Source organism: Suncus etruscus, chromosome X, assembly GCF_024139225.1.
Source record: "Suncus etruscus isolate mSunEtr1 chromosome X, mSunEtr1.pri.cur, whole genome shotgun sequence".
Lineage (NCBI taxonomy): Eukaryota > Metazoa > Chordata > Mammalia > Eulipotyphla > Soricidae > Suncus > Suncus etruscus.
This window is the reverse complement of record NC_064868.1, coordinates 29,355,298-29,378,748: the sequence shown is the minus strand read 5'-3', so window position 1 is coordinate 29,378,748 and position 23,451 is coordinate 29,355,298. Positions and strand designations below refer to the sequence as shown.

At 41.4% G+C, this 23,451-nt stretch overlaps 1 long non-coding RNA gene across 1 annotated transcript; it reads left to right on the top strand.

Moving 5' to 3' along the window:
• Positions 1-650: 650 nt before the first annotated feature.
• LOC125998716 (uncharacterized) lies at positions 651-23,130 on the top strand. The gene is made up of 3 exons (XR_007492089.1): positions 651-782; positions 15,845-15,941; positions 23,039-23,130. It is a non-coding gene; the product is annotated as an uncharacterized LOC125998716 (long non-coding RNA).
• Positions 23,131-23,451: the final 321 nt, after the last annotated feature.

Genomic DNA, 23,451 nt, shown 5'->3' with positions numbered 1-23,451 from the left:
ATAAATAAAAGCACCGACCACAGGATGGACTGAGACTTGTGCCAATGATCGTCCAAGTCAGATCGGCAGGGAAAAAAGAGAGAGCTGGAAGAATCCAAAAGTGTGGGGTTCACTTGCAGGCTCTCGAAAGCCTTTAGGGTCGCCTCTCACTAGGCCAACCAGGTCCCGCCCCAGCCTTTCCCGGGTTTCTTTCCCATTCCACCTCCTCCTCTTTCTCCGCCCCGCGCCTTCAAGAGGCTACAAGTAAAACCCGGAGCCCCGGAGCGTCTGCCTGCTCGGGGCTGCTCTGGGCATGCGCGGCCGCTCCGCCCGCACGCAGGTGCAGTCGGGGTCGGTGTAGCCGGCGTTGCCCATTTCCGGTATGGGGGCGCGGGTGGCGGCGAGGCAGCCCGGGCCATCCCAGTTGACCACCTTTCCCGTGGGCCCCCGCCCTGCACTGAGCGTGGGAGAAGCCTCGCGAGATCGCTTGGGCCCGGGCCCAGCGGCGCCATCTTTGTGCCTGGCGGCTGACGGCGCCCGCCGAGAACCTGGCAGCGGGCTCGCGGCGTGCCAAGTTCTCGCGGAGACCGGATCCAGGAACTCCGAGGCGGGCCTCAGTGGGAGGGACGTGCCGAGGGAGGAGGGAGGAAAGGGGGCGGCGGCGGCGCTCACCGGATCCCGGCTCGGCGCGACGCGCACCGGAGGGGGGGTCGGGCGGGGAAAGTGGCGCCGGCCCGGACCCCCCGCGGGAGGGCGGGCGAGGCAGCGGCCACGGCCGCAGACGCAGCGATCAGCGGCTGCGGGTGAGTGTCCGCGCCGAGGCCGGCACCTGCCCGGGGACGGGGCATCGGGAGCGATCGTGAGGGTCGCGGCGCGCGATCACCCCGCGCTGAAAACGGGGGGGCGTGTGCGCGCCTGTCTGCGGGTGCTGGGGGGGCGCGGTTCGGCCCGGGTGGCTGGCGGACCCCAGGAACTGCGGGGCTGTCGGAGGTATGTATGCGCTGGGCCTGGCGCCTTCACGCCCGCCCTGGACGCCCCAGGAGGCCGGGAGAGGGAGTGGCCGGGGGGGCCCTGGGGCGGGCTGGGGCCCCCCCAAGGCGAGGAGGATGCTCCCCTTCCTCGCCCCGTCCCTGGATCTTGTCGGGAGGGAGCCGCTGCGGACGGACGGACGGACGGGCTCCGAGTGTCGGCGCGGCTTTCCAACTGCAGGACGAGCCCAGCCGCACCGAGCTTGGGGGCTTGGTCCACAGGCTTTGGAGACTCGGCGCAGTTTCGGGGTAATAGGAATAATCGCTGCCCCCCGAAGGTTGCCCAGTGATCGCTAGCAGGTGCGGAGCTCGGCGCAAACATTGTGGAGGCTCATTTAAAGCTCGCACGCGCAGCTTTCCGAGGGCCAACAACAGATGAGAGTTATTCCCAGTTGGAGTTCTGGAGTTGAGTGTCTTGTGCCAGCTCATTAAACTGCAGGAAAGCCGGCTTCTGCGAGGTGGGGTCCCGGGGAAAGGGGGGATCCAAAGTGGTGTGTCGACTCAGCTGCCGAGCAAAGCAAAAGTTAATGCTTTCGATGTGTAAAAAATATTTATATGCAAGCAGGTCTGTTCTTAGGGAGACGTGGTTTCTGTGGAAATTGCTTCAGAAGATTTGTCACCTTTGGTCCAGACAGGGTTTGTCAAATCCATCTGTTCTTGGGTTGGTTCGGGCCGACCATAATTTTGGCGAGGGGAGCTGAGTTGCTTCTGGGTTGTGAGTAAAAAAGAACGAGTGGGAAAGACCAGTTGGGCAAAATGCATCTCCTTGGCATGCTCTTTCCTTTGGGAGGGATCCGGAGATTTACATTTTTCCCTTTTGCTTTGCAAATGTTTTGCAGTAGTATGCCAAAGCATGCTTAGGAAAGCAGCCTTTCGATCAAAAAACAGCGTTTGAGATGAGTTTGATTTACCATTGTGTTAACTTGTAGAGGGCATTATCTTCCATAAATATTTTATCACGCTATCATTTTTTGTGAATGTTGGAAGAATGCAAGCATATCCACATACATCGCTTTAAATCTGTGTACCCTAAAGTTTTCACCTGTAGACACTTCTCCCCTCTCTATTAACTTCTCCTGGTCAGTGTAATACAGGCAAAAGTTCAAGGGTAAATATTAAATATGTAGGTTTCATCTCTACCTGGAAATGTATATCCCCTCGTGAATTTTCCCCATATGTTTGGCACCTCAGTTACAGACCCCATACTCGGAATAGTTGGTGGTATGTGTTGGCATGAAGCAAGTAAAGTACATAATATTTTCAGAAACTAGGCTTGGTGGGTTAATGTTTGCATTTAATCCTGACGGCTACCTCCTATTAAAGAGAATGTCAGTCCTGTTGGACAGATAAGGACACTAACCTCCAGTCTTTGGCAGTCACTTTACTGAGGTTACAAAGCTGGTAAATTGCAGAGCAAGCTCTCAAAATCATGTGTCTGATTCTGGAATATGCACTCTTTCTACTGTACTATGCACAAATTTATGTGCTGACTGGCACAAATTTTATGATCATGAACATTTTTGTTAACAACCAAAAAACACCCTTTTAAGACTCTTGATAATCTTAAAAGCCTTTCAGTGGCCTTGTCTGAAGGTAATCTAGAGTTGTTGTTTTTTTTTTTCTGATGATGTTCATTTTCTAGCCAGAGGTAACATTTTACTGCAAGTCTATTGATTTATAAGGCTTCTTAGTAGCCTATCTGAATTTCAGCTGTCTTCAGTAACTTTGGCTCCAAATTCAGCATATCCAAAATACTTAGAAGATCAAATATTTTGTTTATTCTGGGCCTGCATAGTTTTTCAGATTACATTGCTAAATGAACTACTATTTAGAGGTTTGAATTTACTTTTTTATAGCTTGGAGTCATATACATTCCCACTCACCTGCCTACCAACCAACTCCATGTGGAGTACTTGATGACAGACATTATTTTCTTTTTACTGCAGAGATTTCAGACCCAGTTCATAATTTGCAGAAATTATGGCAGCTATTGCAGGAGAGCCAGCATAAGCTCATTGCCTATAGGTCGAGGGATTGAAAGCCTTTACAGGTTCCCAAACAGTAACTGTGATGTCAGTGAAACAGCAGGCACATCTTGCCAGTTGGTTACTTTTGTTCTCCAGTCTCTGCTCTTGCATCTTTGATGTGCTGCTGGGCTTGCCATCTGGGCCATTATCTCTGCTTAAGAAAGTTCAACTGGAAGAGTAGCTGCTGAAATTCAAAAGCGGGAAAAGGATGCCAAACTGGCTCTCTAGCAGGCCATTTGGTTTGGCTTACCTGTGGAATTAATTACCCCTTGCAGGAGGTTCTAGAAAAGTTATTACGGAATTGGAATTTGCTCTTCCATCTTCTCAGAAGTGAATTGTTTGGGACACCTTCAGTTGAAGCGCCTTGTCTTATGGAAACTTGGTTATCAGAGGTAGAAGAAAAAGAAGTCCTGTGTTCCTTGGGACACATCTCTGTGTGCACATGTTGTATGGAGGCTATTTTGGGGGGAGCACACCTGGCTGTACTCAGGGCTCACTCCTTGTTCTGTTTGGGAATCAATCCTGGCAATGCTGAGGTGAACATATGGGTGCTGTTGAGCAAACTTAGTTGGTCACACACAAGACAAGCGCCCTTCCTGTTGAACTGTCTTTCTGGCCCCAGGAGTTTTGAGCTTTGCTTTAGTTCTTTGGATTGTAATGGACAATATGTGATTGAATGAACAAGTTTTTCATTACAGTTATATCCCCAAGAAAGATTTCAATATACTTATTTATGAAAAGTATGATATTGGACATTTAGGGCAAAAAAAAAGGTTGATCACTAGTAGCTGGAGGGATAGAATTGGGGTTAAGGCATTCATTCCCCTTTTATGTGGCTACTTCAGTTCAAAATACCTGGTACTTCTGACCACCACCAGTGGTTCCTGAGCACAGCTAAGTGTGGTTACAACACCCCCCAAAGAAACAAATGGAAATGTAACTAAGTGCTCACTCAGTTTAAAATAAAGCCTCTGTGAAATGATTGATGTTGTCACTGTAAAGAAGAGATACTAGGAATTTTCTCATTTATTTAAAAGTTTATTTTCATAATTTCTGTACTGTAAACCCCAAGTTATTGCCATGGCCACAAAGACATATTTGTCTAAAAGTGAAATGGAGGTGATGAAATATTTGAAACTGAATTAATCCTAAAAACCATTTATTATTGCTCAATTCATTGGAAGTTCTTTTAGTTAATTTTTGGTTTGTGTTTTGTTTTGTTTTTAGGCCAGTCCCAGTGATGCCCAGAGGTTACTCCTGGCCCTGTAATCAGGAGTTACCCTGGGCAGTGCTCTGTGGACCATATGGGGTGCCGGGGGTCAAATCCTGGTGTGCAACAAAAATGCCCCACCCGATATACTATTAATTAGTTTGGCACACCAGCATGCCAATTCCCTCTGGCTTCAGATCACTCTCCTTCCTTCCTTTCTGACTTGGTCCCTATCATTATCTGGAACCTACCCTTAGTTTTCAGCTGACACTAAAGCCTGTAGGTGGATGCCCACAAGGAGAGTAGCGAAATTCCTCTATGTCATCTACCCCTCTCGGAATTGTGCTCTGGGAGAGCAAGAAGGATCTGGATAAGACTCTTGCAGTCATCCCCATTCTTCCATGAAAAGGAGAATGAGTATAGCCCAATCAAGGATTAGAGTGTCAGAACCTTGCCATGATTTCTCTTGATTTTCTGTCTTCCTAAGTGTTTTGTTTTTTTTTTGGTTTTGGTTTTTGGGCCACACCCGGTAACGCTCAGGGGTTACTCCTGGCTATGTGCTCAGAAGTTGCTCCTGGCTTGGGGGACCATATGGGAGACCGGGGGATCGAACTGTGGTCCGTCCAAGGGTAGCGCAGGCAAGGCAGGCACCTTACCTCTTGCGCCACCGCCCGGCCCCTGTCTTCCTAAGTGTTGAGGAGAGCTTGTAAGGCCCAGCAGCTGCAGCGACAGACACACAGGAAGGGGCATCTGGACCTCGTAGCAATCCTAGCAATCCCCCCTGACCCACACACTTTTCCCTCACTCCCTTTAGCTACCACCTTTATGCCCTCTAAGTGGAGAAGCCTAAAGGCACTGCACCCTCAACCCTTCTTTGCTTGCCTAGGAAGCCTGGTTCTGTGATTCAAGGGAAGCTCAGTCTCCCAGGTAGGGAGAAAAGAATTCCTCTTCTATTTCTAGTGCTGAGTGAGGAAGAAAAGGGGGGTTCACTTTTATCTGAACTTGAATGCTTAATAGGTTTCCTCGTAGAACCATTACTCATGGAGGTTTATTATATTCTACTTACATACCTTAAGCTTTTGTGGCCTTGGTTTGAAAATCTGGTACAAAGACTTGTTTCCTGGGAATAAATTTGGAGGTTCAGATAGCCAATCAAAATTGACTTATGCAGGGCTGCACATGATCGACCCAGGTTCGATTCTCAGCATCCCATGTAGTCCCGCAGAGCACTGCCAGGAGTAATTCCTTAGTGCAGAGCCAGGAGTAACCCTAATACACTGCTGGGTGTGGTCCAAAAAGAAAAACAAACAAAATCTGCTTGTGTTCCAGACATTGTTGGGGTTATGTGTATTTTGCGACTCAATGAGATGATAGGAGGCTCCATTAGCTATCCAAATTAGATAGTTTATGTAGGGCAGTTGTCTTTGGAGATCATCGTCTTTTTTAGGCATATTGGAGTTGAATTTATGGACTTGGGTAATTTTGAAATAGAGTTGAAGTACAGTCCACTCCAGGTTAATATTCATAGTTAAATCAGATGTTACATTTATATGGGGATAAATAAGTTATGCTTTGTTGTTCAAAGACTATCTAGTTCTCACCATTAATTGTTGATGTTTTAGAATTCTTCAAGGGTCTTAGAATTCTTGCAGTTAATTTATCCTAGTTTACTTAGTAGTTAACACAGTGTTTTTATTTTACCTGAAGTTTTAGAAGTAGTTTTATTAGTCTGTTGTGGAAGTAAAATGTTACCATTATTTGTAGTGCTCAAAAAATGAAGGATTTCAAATAATGAATGTAAAGGAAAATACATTTAAAATCTGTTCTCCATAAATATACTTTGTTAATTTGGTCGAAGGGCAGCTAATAAAAGGCTAGCTAGATCCTCTTTTAAGAAATTGTTAAAAACCAAAAGAAAATGTTAAAACCACTCTTGTTTTTCAAAAACATGAATTTGAGTACATATCCTTTGTCCATTTTAAGAGCTTATCAAGTTATTTAATTGCACTCAAGAATGCAGTGGCTAAAAACATAATCTCTAGGGTAAAATGCTGCAATGTTAAGTCTTAACTTTTGACACTAACTCTGATCTTAGCCTGGTTGCTTAATCTGTGACCTGTTTCCTGGTTTTTGAAATTGGGGACAGCGCAATATGTACCTCACAGGATTTTTTTGTGAGGATTAAATGAGCCGAGTATGTATAGTATTTAGAATATGGTTGGCAGTGGCATATGCTCAAAAAGAGTTGTTTTAATTACATCTTCTTTGTCATGATTCTGTTAATACTTTGGCAAATTTCTGAAACAACACCAGTTTTGGAGCATTTGTGTAAGATATTCAATTGAATTTTTAGTGGGTACTGCAGAGAGTAGTATATTAACTCTTAGATACAAACCTAAATTGGCCATAATGCAGGACATTCATAAAACACTAAGATGATTTTTCAGTGACATTTCTATTATGTTAAGTATAAGTAACTATGTCACTTTTTTGAGTGCATAAAACTGGATTATTTTGAGTAACCACAGTATCTTCACTTTATTTTGTTACTTTGATCAAGCTAGAGCCCGTGAGAAAGTAGACTCAATTTCTAAAGAGTAATTTTTAAGAATTTTTTCTTTTGAGGAATCGCCATTTTCCCACAGAAATAATGCCTTCAGATTCCCAACCCAACATATCTGAAATTGAAGACTGATAATAATGTAAAAACTAACTTCGATGTAAAAGCTAACAGTGTCTCAATGAGAGCAGGCACCAAGTGCATTGGATACTGAAAGATTATGAACCGTGAAGATGGGGTGGCGGGGTCACATTCCTTCATGATCTAGCAAGGACTTCCAAACGTTGGGCCGCTTTCTTCTCTGGTGGAGGCTCCATGCAAAGTTGGGGGACCTGAATTGGAGAAGGTAGGAGCTTTTTCTAACTTGTGCTTCTTAAAGACTGTAACTAAGTGGCTGGTTTCATATTAGTGCTTCATCCCTTAAAAATAGTTCTGGAAGATGTAGATATAAGCTCTGCCTGTCTTGTTGGCTCTAAGGAAGTGAGTGTGGTTAGATAGTACCAGGCTCATAGGTGAGCACATATTAAATATTACCTATTTATTGTTTTAGGATCTCTAGAATGCCTGTTTGGCTGTCTGGTGCCCATTAAATAGGATTTTCCCCTTTTCACTGGAGAATGTATTGATAACTTATTTTCCTCCCTGTTTAAAGTAAACTGCTTCTTTGTAGGGAGGGGGTGGAGTGGAGAGGTGCAGAGGGGACTACTTTTCTGGCATTTATTTAGATGGCCTTGTAAGGATTACACATTACTTAAAGTTCCTGGCTATGGACGTTTGATTGGGTCAGTGCAAACTTATCAATTCCTGGTGGCTCTTGCCAAATCAAGCTTTTAATTCTGGAATATTTTGAGATGTGCAGATGCAGCAAAGTTTTAAAGATAATGCAGAGTTCCTTTATACCCCTTATTTGAGTATACAATACCATAGTACATTTAACGAAAGTTTTTTTATTTGATTTTAGTTGTTTTCTACTAATGTTCTTTTTCTATTTAAGAATCCAATCCAGCATATTGTGTTACATTTAGTTTATAAGTCACTACTCATCGTATTTATTGAGACCTTCAGTTCTTTAGTGATGAGATTTTTCTGGCTCTAAATAAATTGATTTAAGCTTTCAGCAGGTCTTCAGAAAGCCAGGTGTTTCCCCTTGAGGATAATAAGTCAAAGAAATCATCTTGGCACTGAATTTAAAAGTTTCAATAAAAGGATCATCCTGTGATAGTAGAAGGAACATAGTGAGGCTTAAGTGAAGGCTAAAGCTTTTTTTTTAGATAATCTTCACTAGGACTTCATTGGGGGGGGGGGCAAAGCGATAACTCAACAGGCTAACTGCATGTTTTGCATGTAGGAGGCAAAAGTTTGACCCCTAGCACTACTTCACGTGGACTCCCCTCTCCTCCACCACAAAGCTACATATGGGTTGTTTTATGTATTTGCTTTTGGATATAGAAGATATGAGAAATAAACTAGGATTAATCCATTTTTGTACTTATAATAATTGATTTAAAAAGTAATATTTAGTACTATGCGTTGTCAGTAATTTAGCAAGACATTTGTATATATGTGATGAATTTCATTTGGTAGTCTCAATTTTTATGTCAATTTTAGGGACAGCAAGTGCTATAGATGCCATCATCCCTCTAAACTATCACATGCTCCTGAAATTGGATGTCTGGCCAAGTCATCATTTAGCGTAAACAGAAAGTTATCTATTAGGTTGCACATATGAACTTTACTTTTAGAAAGTCTTATCTTTTCTGCCCCAGAAATAGTTTTTGACTGTTAGTCATGGAGTGCAAAAAAACTTAATTTTGAATTGGTTTCATTCATATGAAAACATTTCAGTTGGACATGGCATGTATTGGGAGATAGAGCCTATAAACTCATTTACTTAGTGAGTGAAAATCCTTTAAAATTTACAGCAAGTCAGGATACGAGTGAATGGGTGAACTGTAATTAAATAGCTTCTGATTGTTTATACTTATTGAGAGATTCTTATGCTGTAAATAAACTATCCAACCTCAAAGACTTTGGTTTTTTTAATTAGGCTTGAATAAATGGGTGAATTTATTAGTCCCATTTTTGAGATTTGAAAGTTCCTCTTAGATCAAGTTGTCTTAGATCATTATAAATAAACACTAGGCATTATGTTTAGATATGTGTATATTTGGGGGTTCAAATAGTTCCAAACCAGTTTTATTGTAAGTTTGAATGCCTCTCGTTTGACACCTCTATGAATTGTTTTAGTAATTAACAGCTTGTGCTATAATAATACTTACTTTTTCAGTATTTATTGCTTGGTTTGTGTGCTTTAACCTGAAAAAATAAACTTAACACGTTTTTGCTTTCCTATTCACTAATCAACCATTTCTAGACAATTGCTGTTTCTTTACAGTCTAGGAATTCATTAAAGTTTCATATAGAATGCAGATAGTACATAACAATAGTGAACAGCTCTAAATTTTCACTGAGCACGTTTCTGTACTTACATCAGGAAGGTAAATACTATTTATCTTTTTGTTTGTTTTGGGGGCCTCACAAACAAAAACAAACAAAAGTGCTCATAGGACTTCTCCCAGCTAGGTTTTTGGAAATTACTTCTGGAGGTGCTCTGGGGACCAGTGTAGTACCAGAGTTTAAACCTGGGACCCCAGCATGAAAAATATGTACTCCAGACCTTTGAGCCATCTCAAACAGGACTTTCTGAGTGACAAAGTGTTTCTTTTTTTTTAAATGTAATTGATATATAACAATAGTGTCAGGGGTATAAAACCTACTTTGATATTTGTATTTATTGTTCAATGGTCAGCACAATAAATTCATTCAGCATACATTACCATACAGTTCATTTTTATCTCTCTTTTGGGGGGGATTTGGGCCACCTCGCAGTGCTTTACGGGTTGTACCTGGCTCTGCATTCAGGGATCATTTTTAGTGGTGCTCAGAGTACCATATGGGGTAGAAGTGTTTGAATCTGGGTCAGCCATGTGCAAGGCAAGCTCCCTACCCACTCTACTGTTGCTCTAGCACTTAAATTTTTTCTTTTCTTAAATTTAATTTTACTGTATTGAAACCATTGTGATTTGCAAAGTTCTTCACAGTTGGGTTTCAGACATACAATGAATCAGGGCCAAAGTGTTGACCTCCCTCCACCCTGTTCCCAGAGTATATCTCAACCACCACCCTTTGTCCCCCAGCCTGCCAGTATTACAGGCCCATTTAAAGTTTAGATTTTTAGAGTTTGGGTCTCTTGAATTCATTGTCATTGGCTTTGATGTTCAGATTTACTTCATTCCTTTATTTCTCCACCAATGCACCTGAGACCTCGTGGCCCCTGGACCCTGTCCTTTCATATTTGTGTTTCTCCTCCTCCACTCAGCTTCTTTGCTTCTACTTGCTATACTCTGGGGTCAAAGGTGTTCGAGACAACTCCTGAAATTTTTCTTATGATGAAACCATTAATATCTGCTCTTAAGTACACACACAGTATTATAAACTCTAGTCCTCTGTGAATTACATTCCAAGTGACTTTGGTGGGGGGGGGGTTTGGGTCACACCCGGCGGTGCTCAGGGGTTACTCCTGGCTATCTGCTCAGAAATAGCTCCTGGCAAGCACGGGGGACCATATGGGATGCTGGGATTTGAACCAACCACTTTAGGTCCTGGGTCGGCTGCTTGCAAGGCAAACGCCGCTGTGCTATCTCTCTGGCCCCCACAAGTGACTTATTTTAAAGTTGAAATTTTAATACTTTTTATCACCTTTCACTCACTAGCTGCCTCTCCTCTCTTCTGGTAACCACTGATCTGTTCTCAGTATCCATGAAATAACTTTTATTGATGATGATGATGATGATGATGATGATGATGATGATGATGATGATGATTTTAGTTTTTGGCCACACAGTGCTTGGGCCTGCAGTGCTGGGGACCACTTCAAGTAGGTGTGGGGAACTTTTAAGTGTCAAGGTTCACACTCAGGTCTCAGCCTATGTGTTAAGTTGTGTCCCAGCCCCCAGTGACACATTTTTGTTCCATCAGGTTTGTATTTTTTCTTCCCTTAGTTTTATTTTCTATCACATTTTCTGTTTTGGTTCAGCTATCACAATTCATTTTAATTCATCTTATTAAAGGTTCGACGTGTATATTTTTCATAGTTCTGTGATCCTTCTGACTTCGCAAAATCATTTTAAAAATGCCTCAGTTCTATTCACACATCTCATGACATACAGTCAGTTCTCTAATTTATCATAATTATAAAAGCTGTACAATTTGGGGCTACTGTATGAGTTTGGAGATAAGGTTTTATATACCTTTTGATGTTTCACATGCTTATACTTTCATAGTTCTTTATTCCTTACACCTTTTAAGAAAACAGTATATTTTGTTCAACTCTATTGTCTTCAGTAGCTATATGGTTCTGTACACATTTATGAAAAGTTTAAAATTTATTACATTCTTTGTGTGAAAAAGTAAAAATAGCTATTGTGGCTTGGAATGCATTGCAGGAGGCCTGGGTTTAGTTCATGTCACCACATGGTCCCTTAAGTGTCCCCAGGTGTGTGACCTAACCCTAACCCTAACCCTCCCCCAAAAGAAGTTGTTAGTTACCCTTTTACTCAACAGCATTTTAAGACTTTTCAACCTTGAAATGGACATGTTTGTTGTATTTAAGTTTCAGTTAAAAACTCTGGGGTCAGAAAGATAGTGAGTAAGGTGCTCGCCTTGTATGTTTCAGAGCCACGTTTGCTCCCCAGCATGCCATATGGTTTCTGAGCTCACTACCAGTAATCCGAAAGCACATAGTCAGGATTAAGGCCTGGCCACAGCTGGATCTGGACCAAAACCAAACAAATGCAAAACCAAAAAAATTTTTGTCTGGTATAACACTCAGGACATGAATTTTTTATTTTAGTCTTAAATTGGGATGCCTAATATCAACTAGGGTTTTTTTTTTTTTGGTGTAAAAGAATCCTTTTCTAGCTCTAACTTTCACCATCATGATTTCTGTTTTGGCTTATTTGTGGGCATGTCTGTCTGCCTAGGTTTGCTGCTATACAGAAGTTCTCAGACAAAATCAGTGACTGTGATGTGGGTTTTGGTTTTGTGTGTTTTTTTTTGTTGTTGTTGTTTGGGGGGATGGATTTGAGACCACACCCAGAACTGCTCAGGACTTATTCCTGGCTCAGGGTTCAGGGATCATTCCTGGCTGGGCTCAGTGAATCATATGGGATGCCAGGGGTGGAACTCAGGTTGGCCCCATGCAAAAACAGCGCTGCACTTGCTGTACTCTCAGTCTGGTCCTTTATTGTGGTCTTTCACAATTTATAGTCCTTTCTATTCTGTGTCAGTTCCCATAACTGCACTATGAGGTGTGATTAGCAAAAGATTTTAAATAAAGGCCCTAGGAGGTTAAGTAGTTTGTCTCTGGCCCCATACCTGATGAATGGCATGCTTATCTGTGCCTGTCAGTATTTTACTTGAGGCATTTTGGCCAGTTACTACTTGCCTATAGATGGCTACTGACTTCCCAGTTTTGTTACATATTATACTTTTCTCTTTCTATAAACCATATGATATGTTAACCTCAAAACTCATGTCCTGGGCCGGAGAGATAGCATGGAGGGAAGGCCTTTCATGCAGAAGGACAGTGGTTCGAACCCCACCATCCCATATGATCCCCTGTGCCTGCCAAGGGCGATTTCTGAGCGTGAAGCCAGGAGTAACCCCTGAGCGCCGGGTGTGACCAACCCCCCCCCAATAAAAAAAAAGACTCATGTCCTGAAGATTGAAACAATTGAGGAATTATTCTGGATAGCCTATCTTCTTCACTGCACCACTCCTCCCATTTCTAGAACATGGTCTCACTGACTCTGGAAATTACCAAGCCTTCTGCCCTGTTGAAAATCTTTTTTCAAAAGAAAAAAAGCATAGGGGCCGGAGAGATAGCATGGAGGTAAGGCATTTGCCTTGCATGCAGAAGGTCATTGGTTCGAATCCCGGCATCCCATATGGTCCCCCGAGCCTGCCAGGAGCGATTTCTGAGCGTAAGCCAGGAGTAACCCCTGAGCGCTGCCGGGTGTGATCCAAACCACCGCCCCCCAAAAAAAGCATCACTAGTTCTTTCTTATCTTCACATAGACTGACTTTTAGTATCCCCTTCCCTAATTTTACATGTCTCAGTTTTTCCAATTTTTTAGAATTTTTCCAATTCTACCTTTCATTCTGATATATTTGCCTTCTGTCTTGTCATTCTTTTGATTAAACTTCATTTTTGGCTATTTTATGCAACGATATATTCTCTAATCACTCTTGATAAGAGTTCAGAGGTTTCTTTTCAGAAAAGAAATTGCTTAACACCCTTCTGGAAATCCACCTTAATCTAAGCTTTCTTTTGACCCCCAATTGCATCCTCCACATAATTAATCACATTCCTGGGGTGATTCAAATTACCCACTTTGGGATAGACTATGCAAACCAAATCCTATTTATTCTGATCCTCTGAATCTTTACCCCCAATTTTTATAATACCGTGGTTTACCAAGTTGTTCATAATACAGTTATTTAGGCATAAGTATTCAAACACCAATCTTAGCATCAGTATGACCTTCTCTTCACCAGTGTTCTTATCCCCCACCCAGCACCATAGCCTGCCTCCATGCAGGCGCAAACAAATTTACTTCTTATTGCTTGTTACAAAACAAAGGCAAATGGAATTATGATAACTTAGGTCAACACAGATCAATTTGAAATGATTGTTATATCTTGCCATGGTATACTAAACTCAATGTCTGAGTATTTACTGGGCAAATGTTCCCCTGAGCAAAGAACCAGGAGTAAACTCTAGTTGTCTCCTGAAAACAAAACAGAGTAAAGCATTAAGGTGCAAGTGTATGGCTCAGTGGTAAAGCATCTGCCTTGTATTTGTGACACCCTGGGTTCAATCCCTGGCATTGAAAAAATAGTAATGATAATAAAATACAAGATGTACAATTGGGCATACTTTTAAAAAGAATATATTTCAGGATGGAGTATGGGCCTTCATACTTTTGCATTATTCTTTTAGGATCTTACATATACTGTTTGCTAAGAATATGACCCTGAGATAGATTTTTTGTTTGTTTGGGGACCACACCAAGTGCTGACAAGGTACCACTCCCAGCTCTGCTTTGGAGTTACTTGATAGTATTTAGAGGGCCATGCAGTGCCAGAGATCAGATCTAGGGCTTCTACATGCAACGTATGCACTCTGTCCAATTGAACCATTGCCTGGCTCTTCAAACAGTATTTTAAACTTACTAGTCCTCACTGTTTTGGGAGGAAAATGTGCAAATAACCTCTAACCTATGGCTATTGAAATAAGGTGGCCAACATAAAAGGCCTAGAGCAAATAGCAAACAGGCAGTGCAAATAGCTGAGCAAAGTTAGCACCATATCCTTTTTCTTGCAGAATATCAGGTAGTTTAAGAAGCCCAGAGCCACTTTGTTGTGATTACTTTCCCTCCTTCCCTTCCCTTGTTTTTTTCGGTTGTTGGCATGTCCAGGGTTTCCACACTTGGATGGAGCACATCGGTGATCATAATAGCAACCCTTGGGATTGTTCTTGATGTATGGGCTGGTGCTGATGCCTGAATGGCTCATGCATGAATGGCAGGTGCTCTGCCACTGAACCACATCTCCGTACCTAACCCAAAAATCAGAGTAAATTTGATTGTTCAAAGGACTCAAGTGTGAACTCCGAATTTTTTTTTTTTTGGTTTTTGGGGCCACACCCGTTTGATGCTCAGGGGTTATTCCTGGCTAAGTGCTCAGAAATTGCCCCTGGCTTGGGGAACCATATGGGATGCCGGGGGATTGAACCACAGTCCTTCCTTGGATAGCACTTGCAAGGCAGACACCTTACCTCTAGCGCCACCTCACCGGCCACAAACTCTGACTTTTTACCTAATCTATTAGAGTGGATGGATTTGTTGGTGTAGAATTGTAATTACTTTAATTTCATCAATTCTAATCTATACTGGGTGAAATTTTCCTATGTACAGAAAAAAACAAAAACAAAATTTCTCTCATTCATTTGGTGCTAACCTTATTTAGCTATACAGTTCTGAAAATTCTGCTTTCCTCTTTAGTATTAAGTCTATTATTTCCCTAAATACTCTTCTTCCTTCTTGAAGAAGTGATTTCTTTGCAGTTTTATTGAGAAATAGCAATCACTATGTAAATTTTAGGATTACAGCATAATGATTTATGAGATGATTTCCACTATAGGTTCAAGTAACATCTATATTCTCAAATAGCTTTTATAGCTTCTCATAAAAGGAAAAGAAAAAAGGAAAAATAGCCCTTGTGATGAGAATTTCTGGAATTTAGTCTAACCATTTTCTTTGTGTTATATGTTACTTTCCTATTCTAAACTTACTCTCGAGTGGTGGTTAGTGATTTGTAGGTGGGGTTAGAGAGGTGAGTTTTGCTAGTCACGCAGAATTAGGACAGCCCTGATTTTTACTAAGAGGGGTGTGTGTATGAATGGGAATAAAGGAAGAACTACATACCTGTTTCCCTTGAACTTTTCAGTGAGGGTACAGTGCAAACATTAAGGCATTTCCTTTACTTCGTTGGAGTGTAAATCAGATCCTGTAGGAAGTCATTTAAATTTAATGCCCTTAAAAGTGCCTCTGCACTATTTTGTAATTAAATTTATTAAAATGTAATGGCAAGTACATGAAGGGAGACCTCCAAGGGGGAAGCAGATAGTTGCAACTAAAATTCTCTAAAAGCAAAAACTCAGAAAAACTTTGGCGTCTATTCTGCTGTTGCCATCTGTACCTTAAGCCCCACTAGTGATAGACATCAGGGGAACTTCCTGTTAGTAAAGATGAATGGAACAGACACTTTTCACTGAAGTTGCAGGCAGTAAAGGTATACAAATGGCAACTTCTTTTCCATATTTTTCAAAACAATTCATGTGTCTCCTACCGGTGCTGTAATCTTTAAACCTTTCATACTTTGAACCTTACCCCTTTGTGATCTTTTATTTTTATAGGGCAGTTCTTTTAACCTCTTCAAGATCTTCATCGTGATTTGTGTATCTGGCTGGACAAGGAATCTTAGTTGAAGTTTCACTAATTGAAAATTTGGAGGTAAGATGTATCTTGTGAATTCCTAAGTTATATCCAAACGAAAACCTTTGAATGAAATGAATCTATATTGTTGTTGACTTGTTTATGTACTGTATCCCCTTGCCCTCATTCCTGTTGTATAAAAAAAGATTTCTAGGTGGCATATATTTCAGAACCTAAACAAATTCTAATTACTACTAAGTTACTTTTAGAAACTTCATCAGGAAATTGAAGGGTAAATTCGCAGTTGATTAGAGTAAAAGGAATCAATACTTCCTAGAGTTTGGCCTGATGGAACATGAAAGATTTGTCCCAAGGATGGAAGGGAAGAAGAGGGAGAGAGAAAAGAGGGAGGAAGGGAGTGGGGGAAGGAGGGAGGGAAGGTGGGAGGGAGGGAGAGAGGGAGAGGAAAAGAATAAGGGAGGGAGGAGAGGGAAGAAAGAACTGCTTTGCATACTTGACACCCAGGTTTGGTCACTTGCATCAAGTGGTCCCCAAGTATCATCAGGAGTGACCACCAAGCACAGAAGAGTAGCCCCTAAGCACCACCACTGTAGCTCAAGAAACAAAATTAAAATGATCAAAGAGCAAGCGAAGGACTTGCCCCAAGGAGTAACTGGAACTGTTGTATATGCTCATCTTCAACTTTGTGTAATTTTTCCTAGTCTCAAATCTATGTTGAATAAAACTGAGTTGCATATATAATAAATTTAGTCTTATGAGCAAGTAAGATTATAAATTTAAATGGTATTATTGGTAGATTTGTATCACATATCAGAATAAATTAACATACCAGCTTTGATTCTCTATTTTTTCAAATTATGAAAATGCTCTTATTCTTTTTTACACCTGTTCCTGCTAGAACATTATATGTGTGTGTCATGAATGAAACACTGGGCAGAATAGATTTTGAGACCTTTTTAGCAAGACAGTGTTTGTGGGGCACAACCAACATATTTAAGGGCTACTCTCAGTTCAGTGTTTGGCATCACTCCTGACAGTGTGTGGGATACTATGTGGTGTGGGGGATTAAGTCTGGGTGTCCTGCATACAAAGCATGTGCACTAATCCTTTGAGCCATCTCTTGATTTTTTTTATTTATTGGGGGGTTGGGTGTTGAGTTTCACATCTGGCAGTATTCAGGGCTTACTTCTGGCTCTGTGCCAGGGATCAAACCTGGGCTGACCATGTGCAGGTGTCCTCCCCATTGTACCATTGTATTATATCTGTCTGGCCTCTCTGGCCCTTTTTCCCTTTTTAGTAGTACAAGTGTTGTGATGCTTCTAGCCTTCATTCAGTCTGCCAAATAAAGCAGTCACCCTGAAATTGGGTTCAGGGTTTGGGGCTTCTCAGCCTCATCATGTCGATGCTTTGGGCTAAATAATTATTTGCAGACAGAATGTGCTTCCCTCGGGCTCTCCTTTGTACCGTAGGATAGCAGTGTTGTGGTCCTCTGTTCACCCAACGCTCGTAACATCCTGCTGTGTACAACAACTACAAAATGTCTCTAGATATTGCTAAACGTGCTTGTGGGCCAGGTTGGTTGTTGTATAGATTTGCTTCCAGCTGTATAGTTTTACTGCTTTCATAAAAACAAAAGCAAACCATTCTTTGTATCCCAGCTTAAGAGTTTTCTTTTCTACAAAACTTTTTCTTGTTCTACTTTAATTGGTTTTTTTTTTTTTTTTTGGTTTTTGGGCCACACCCGTTTGATGCTCAGGGGTTACTCCTGGCTATGAGCTCAGAAATCGCCCCTGGCTTGGGGAGACCATATGGGACGCCGGGGGATCGAACCGCGGTCCGTCCTACACTAGCGCTTGTAAGGCAGACACCTTACCTCTAGCGCCACCTTCCCGGCCCCATTTTTCTAACAAATTCTTATTATAGGACTCTGGCCTACTCTAATAACTACTGGTCTGTGTCTCTCACTTTTTAAGGATATAGGCTTTCTATATTTACAAACTTGATGCTGATTTTATTAAATAATTTTTAAACTGCTAAGTAAGTGATGGTATGTTTGTCCCTTTTTAAAATTATTTTATTAACTTTTAAAGGCAGGAGTTCACAGTAAGATACGAGGGAGTAATAGCACAGTGGGTAAGGTGCCTGTGACTCATCTAGGTTCGATTCCCAGCATTCCATTTGGTTCCCTGAGCCCACCAGGCGTGATTGCTGAGTGCAGAACAAGGAGTAAACCCCAATTGTTGTTGGTATCGCAGCTTTCATTTTGAGAGGTTTTTCAAATAGTGGTTAATTTGTTTTTGGTTTTTGGTTTTGTTTTTTTTTTTTTTTGGTGGGGGGGGGGGTCACACCCGGCAGTGCTCAGGGGTTACTCCTGGCTTCACGCTCAGAAATCACTCCTGGTAGGCTCCGGGGACCGTATGAGATACCGGGATTCAAACCAATGACCTTCTGCATGAAAGGCAAATGCCTTACCTCCATGCTATCTCTCTGGCCCCTCCAAATACTGGTGCCATCTTTTTAATTGAAAGTAATTTAATTGAAAGTAAAACATGGAAGCTAGTAAATATTTTTTACATAACCTCATTGCCTTTCCAGATTCTAAGGCAGCAGCTTGTAATAAGAAATGTTTTATAAAAACACATTTTAATCATTATTGAGTACATATGCACACCTAAAACACATTTTAATCAATATTTAACATTACTATATATGGAATACCTGATGTTTCCTATCATGTTTCTTTTTCCCCATGAAATACTTGTTATCACCCAGTAAATTTTTATACAGTATACTAATACATTGCAGCCTACCACATGAAAGCCATTGTCCCAAGGAATTGTTTTAAATAATGTGGAGGTGATCTGCATCTGGCATGTATCATCAATGAGTTGTCCCATTTTTCCTTTAAAATAACATCATTAAGAGTTGGCACAGTAAGGCCAAAGGGAGACTATAGTGAGTCTAGCACTTAACTTGCATGTGGCTGACCTGATTTTGATTCCTGACATCTCATATGGCCCCCCTGAGCACACTACACGTGATTCCTGAGTGCACAGATAATAGCATCTTAATATCACTGGTTACGGTCCCTCTACAAAAGCTTAGAAATTGACACAGCTCAGGCTCGTGAGGTACTTTTGGGTAGGGTATTTGTCTTGTATGTAGTTGTCCTGGGTTTGATCTTCAACATCCATATGGTCCCCGAGTTCTGACAGAAGTGATCCTTGAGCACAGAGCCAAGAATAATCCTTGGGCACACCCTGTGGTCTAAAAAAATGGACAAAAAATGGACACAACAAAAATTTTGGAGCACCTCAACCACAACTATTTAATTTACAATTTTTTTCAAGTCCTATGCTTTGTCAGATACTCTTAAATCTTTAGTGTTTCGGACAATGTAGCTAAAAGAACTTACCATATATACTCGAGTATAAGACGACCCCCTTAATTTTACCCTAAAACCTGGGAATACTTAGTGACTTGAGTACAAGCCAAGGTGGAAAATGCAGCAGCCACTGGTAAATTTCAAAAATAAAAATATATACCTTAAACAATGACAATACTCGAGGAATCAGTAGGTTAAATGTTTTTCAGTATTTATTGCTAAAAAAAACCTGTAAACTAGCCATAATAAATTTAAGGCTTTAAATAAATTGCAGAAAACCTTAGCTTAACAGGTAATCAAGCTAAATCACAAAGGTTAAAATCCTTCAAAACGAAATTCCTCCTCCTCATCATCTGTTGTGTATGTAAATATTTTAGGGGATTATTATGTTACTGACCCTACCCTGATCAGTGATTGTGCCCTACCCTAGGGTGTGACCTGGCATTCTGCCCCACCCTAGGGTAGTACCTGATTCTGCTTCCACCATTGGGTGGTACCTGATTCTGGGGGATAAAAACAAGGGTCTGTGGGAGGTGAGAGGCTTTTGGCAGGAACTGATGCTGAGGCTTTGGACTTCAGTCTTGTCCACCGAATAAAGCTGATATTTCCACAAGCCTGTCTGCAAGCTGTTGACCCACCGTTTCACCTCAGAATCTTCGGCTAGACAGGGTGGCAGACGCATGCTCCGAGCTGAAGGGGAAAGACCTCATCCTCCATCCCTCCATCAGTCAACCTCTTCAGGGACTGATTTGCAACAATCATCTTATGTCCAAACAGAGTTTCAGCTGGATCTGATGTGAGGGTATCAGCATAGACATTGTCATCATCACTGAGTTCACAGATACCATCATCACTGCTGTCGGTCTCATACAAAGCGCAGAATATTGTGCGTTAAATAGTTCGGTGGCATAGAGTTCAGTTCATTCGCCTACCTTTTCAGCTCAGCCATGACTTGTAGACTGAGCTGAAGCGCCAGCAGACAGCAGAAGACAACTGGAGACTACATGCATTCAATTTGGTGGCACGCACACCAAATCAAATAACCTGTATGACCCAAGTATAAGCCGAGTTCTGGGTTTTCAGCACAAAACTGAAAACAAGACTCAGCTTATACTCGAATATATATGGTAGATGGTTTTCATACCCAAGATTATTAATGAGAAAACCTAGAAAGGAACCAAAAAGAAAAAAAAGGAAATAGTATTATAAATGCTGAAACAAGTATTAGGTGCATGATAAACTCACCTCAAAGGTTAAGGTGCTTGATTAGCATAAGTGCTATGTCCCTGGGTCAAGTCCCACCTCTGCATAAGGTGCCCTGAGCACAGAACCAGGTATGGCCCCTAAGCACCATGGGCTGTGTCCCTCAAGCCCCCAAAAGAAAAGGATACTCATGTAGGTATACAGGACTTATTCATATTTGAAATGTTCGTGTAGGTATTAGTCAAGAGGATTAACAAAACTTACAGATTAACAGTATTGTAAAGTGCTAAAATAGTATAAGCTGAGTATGTTCTTTTAGGTATATTGTAGTTATAAAATGAAGTTGAATTCAAGAGGACAATTAGAATTTTGAATTTACAATGGTTCGATATATCAGTTTTTGCCCTAAAGTAATAAAGTTAGCATTGCATTGTTGCCTGGAGTAAAGATGACTTTGTAAACGACAACAGCTGACAGAGAAACAGGGGCCAGAGAAATAGTAGAGTGGTTAGGGCTTTTGCCTTGCATGCAGCTGTCACATTTTTGATCCTAGCACGCCATATAGTCAATTTGTGAGTACTGAGAGTGATCCCTGAGTAAGCCTGAGCAAGGAGTAAGCCGAACATTTGTTTGTGGCCCATAAACAAATAAAAAGAACACTCATCTGTCAAATAATAAACCTATATATCTGTTGTTCTTTGTGGAAATTATAGAAATTATAATTGTAGAAATTTATATGATTTTTTTTGTTTTGGGGGCCACACCCATTTGATGCTCAGGGGTTACTCCTGGCTAAGTGCTTAGAAATTGCCCCTGGCTTGGGGGGACGATATGGGATGCTGGGGGGTTGAACCGTGGTCCTTCCTTGGCTAGCGCTTGCAAGGCAGACACCTTACCTCTAGCGCCACCTCACTGGCCCCCAGAAATTTATATGACTTTGACCATTCACTTAAAATTTTATATTTACTTAGTGGCCTGAACTTCTTCCTTCTTTAAGGAGAATTAGGGGGAGGGTCTCAGAATGTTAAGTCACAGCTAGGTGAGGTTGAGAAACCTGGAGAAAATTAGCAGTGAATATTCTGGACTACCTTCATTTTTTCTTGGAGACCTTCCCAGTGGAACTGACTACTACCACTACCCCAGGCTAAACCTGGTCATCCTCGGGAAATTACAGAGTGCAGGGGATCCTCCTGGGGACCCTGTGCATGCCTTCCATGTATTCCAGCCCTCTGAGCTAGTTCCCAGTACCCTCTTAGTGTCTTTTTGAACTATTATTCTCTTTCTGTAATATAACTTAGAATTGTATTTCTATGGAAGTTAGTTGTGACCTAAAACAATATTCACACCACGTGGCATTGCTCCTTTTTTGCATAGGCACATTAAAATGGGAAAATACTATACATACAAATAAGATCCTATCTAATAGAGATTGGAACATACAAATCTTGTAGTGCAAAGGGACCTTACACCCTGAACATTGACATAACGACCTGGCACAGACCTCAGAAGAAAGGGCATTTTCCATTCACCCCTGAACCAGGGAAGCTATCCACGAAACATCCAGGCTTTTCTATAACATCACCTAGAAGTAATCCTCTACCATGGAAGACCCTACACTGCTCAGATATCGATCTGCTCAAAAGAGACTTCCCTTAACAACTGAGAAGAATTAACAACAACAACGACCTTCTTACAGGACAGGGCTCCCTGCATTGCCCTTTGATTGTGAGGTGAAAGGAGAGGACGCTCCACATCCTGACTTTAATGTAGGATATGCAGATTATAGGATCTTTTATACAGAAACATGATACCAACAACAGAGACTGTGTGAAAAATAAAAGTGTGTTGGCACTACAGACAATGTCTTGGATTGGATGATCTAGCTTGCCTGGAGCCTAGAGTTGGTCTTGTGCCAGGAAACTTCAGGGGTCAGGTCTTTTTGTATTTAGGCCAAGGTTATTCCTTTCCATGTCCCTCATATTTTGGTGGGCCTATGCAAACAACAATTGCCACTCTAACACCATTTTTACTGTGCTCCTTTGACTCTAATCCTTAAAAAGCACCCACTTAAAATTTGAGGTTAACTTAAGCTAATATGCATGTACATGGAAATGTAGAAAAATACTATGCCTGTAATGTTTAAGGAGTTATATAAGTTTTATGGCTTTAGATTGCCTTGTGTGCTGTTAAGAAATATTATAATGTGTTACAATCTGGGGGCTTGAGGGACAAAGTAATTGTACATGGATTCTGTCTTATTTATCTTAATGTTCTTTGGCTGAAATTTCAAAGTTAAGATATCAGCAAGGGGACTTCTGAGAATTATGTTATGGGTGATTGTCCTTCCACTGTAACTTTATCTTGTCCTCTTTCTTTGCATCTTTGTTCTCATAATTAAAAATAAAAAAAAAACAATATTCATCTTGTTGGGGGAAACCATGTATTCTGAAAGTGAGGCATAGCTTCTTATCTGCTGTTACATAAAGACACTAGAACTCTGAATTTTTGTCATTTTCTATATTGAAAGAAAAATTGGCCAAGAATAACTATGTCTTCATTTTCTCAGATTTCCAGACTACTGAAAAGAAGGTGCTTTGAGAGATGGAGTTGTGAAAAATATTCCTGTGCCAGGGATCATAAACCATCCTTTGAGGTATTGAAAACAATATTTCAGCAGATGGGGGGGGTTTGTTTGGTTGTTTGGTTTTGGATTTTTGCATTGCCACTTGGTGGTGCTCAGGGAACCACATGTAAGTGCCTTACCTGCTGTAGGATTTCTCAGGCCCTAGACTTTAAAGAGTAGTTTTTAATTTACACAATATGTTAGAAGGTAGTACAGAGTTTCCGTATACTCCCCACACAAGGTGTCTATCACTCTCAACTTAAATTTGCATGGTAAATTTGTTTTTGTTTGGGGGCCACACCTGGATCTATGTTGGTGGTTCCCTTGATGGTGGTGCCTGGTGGAGCATGTGGAAG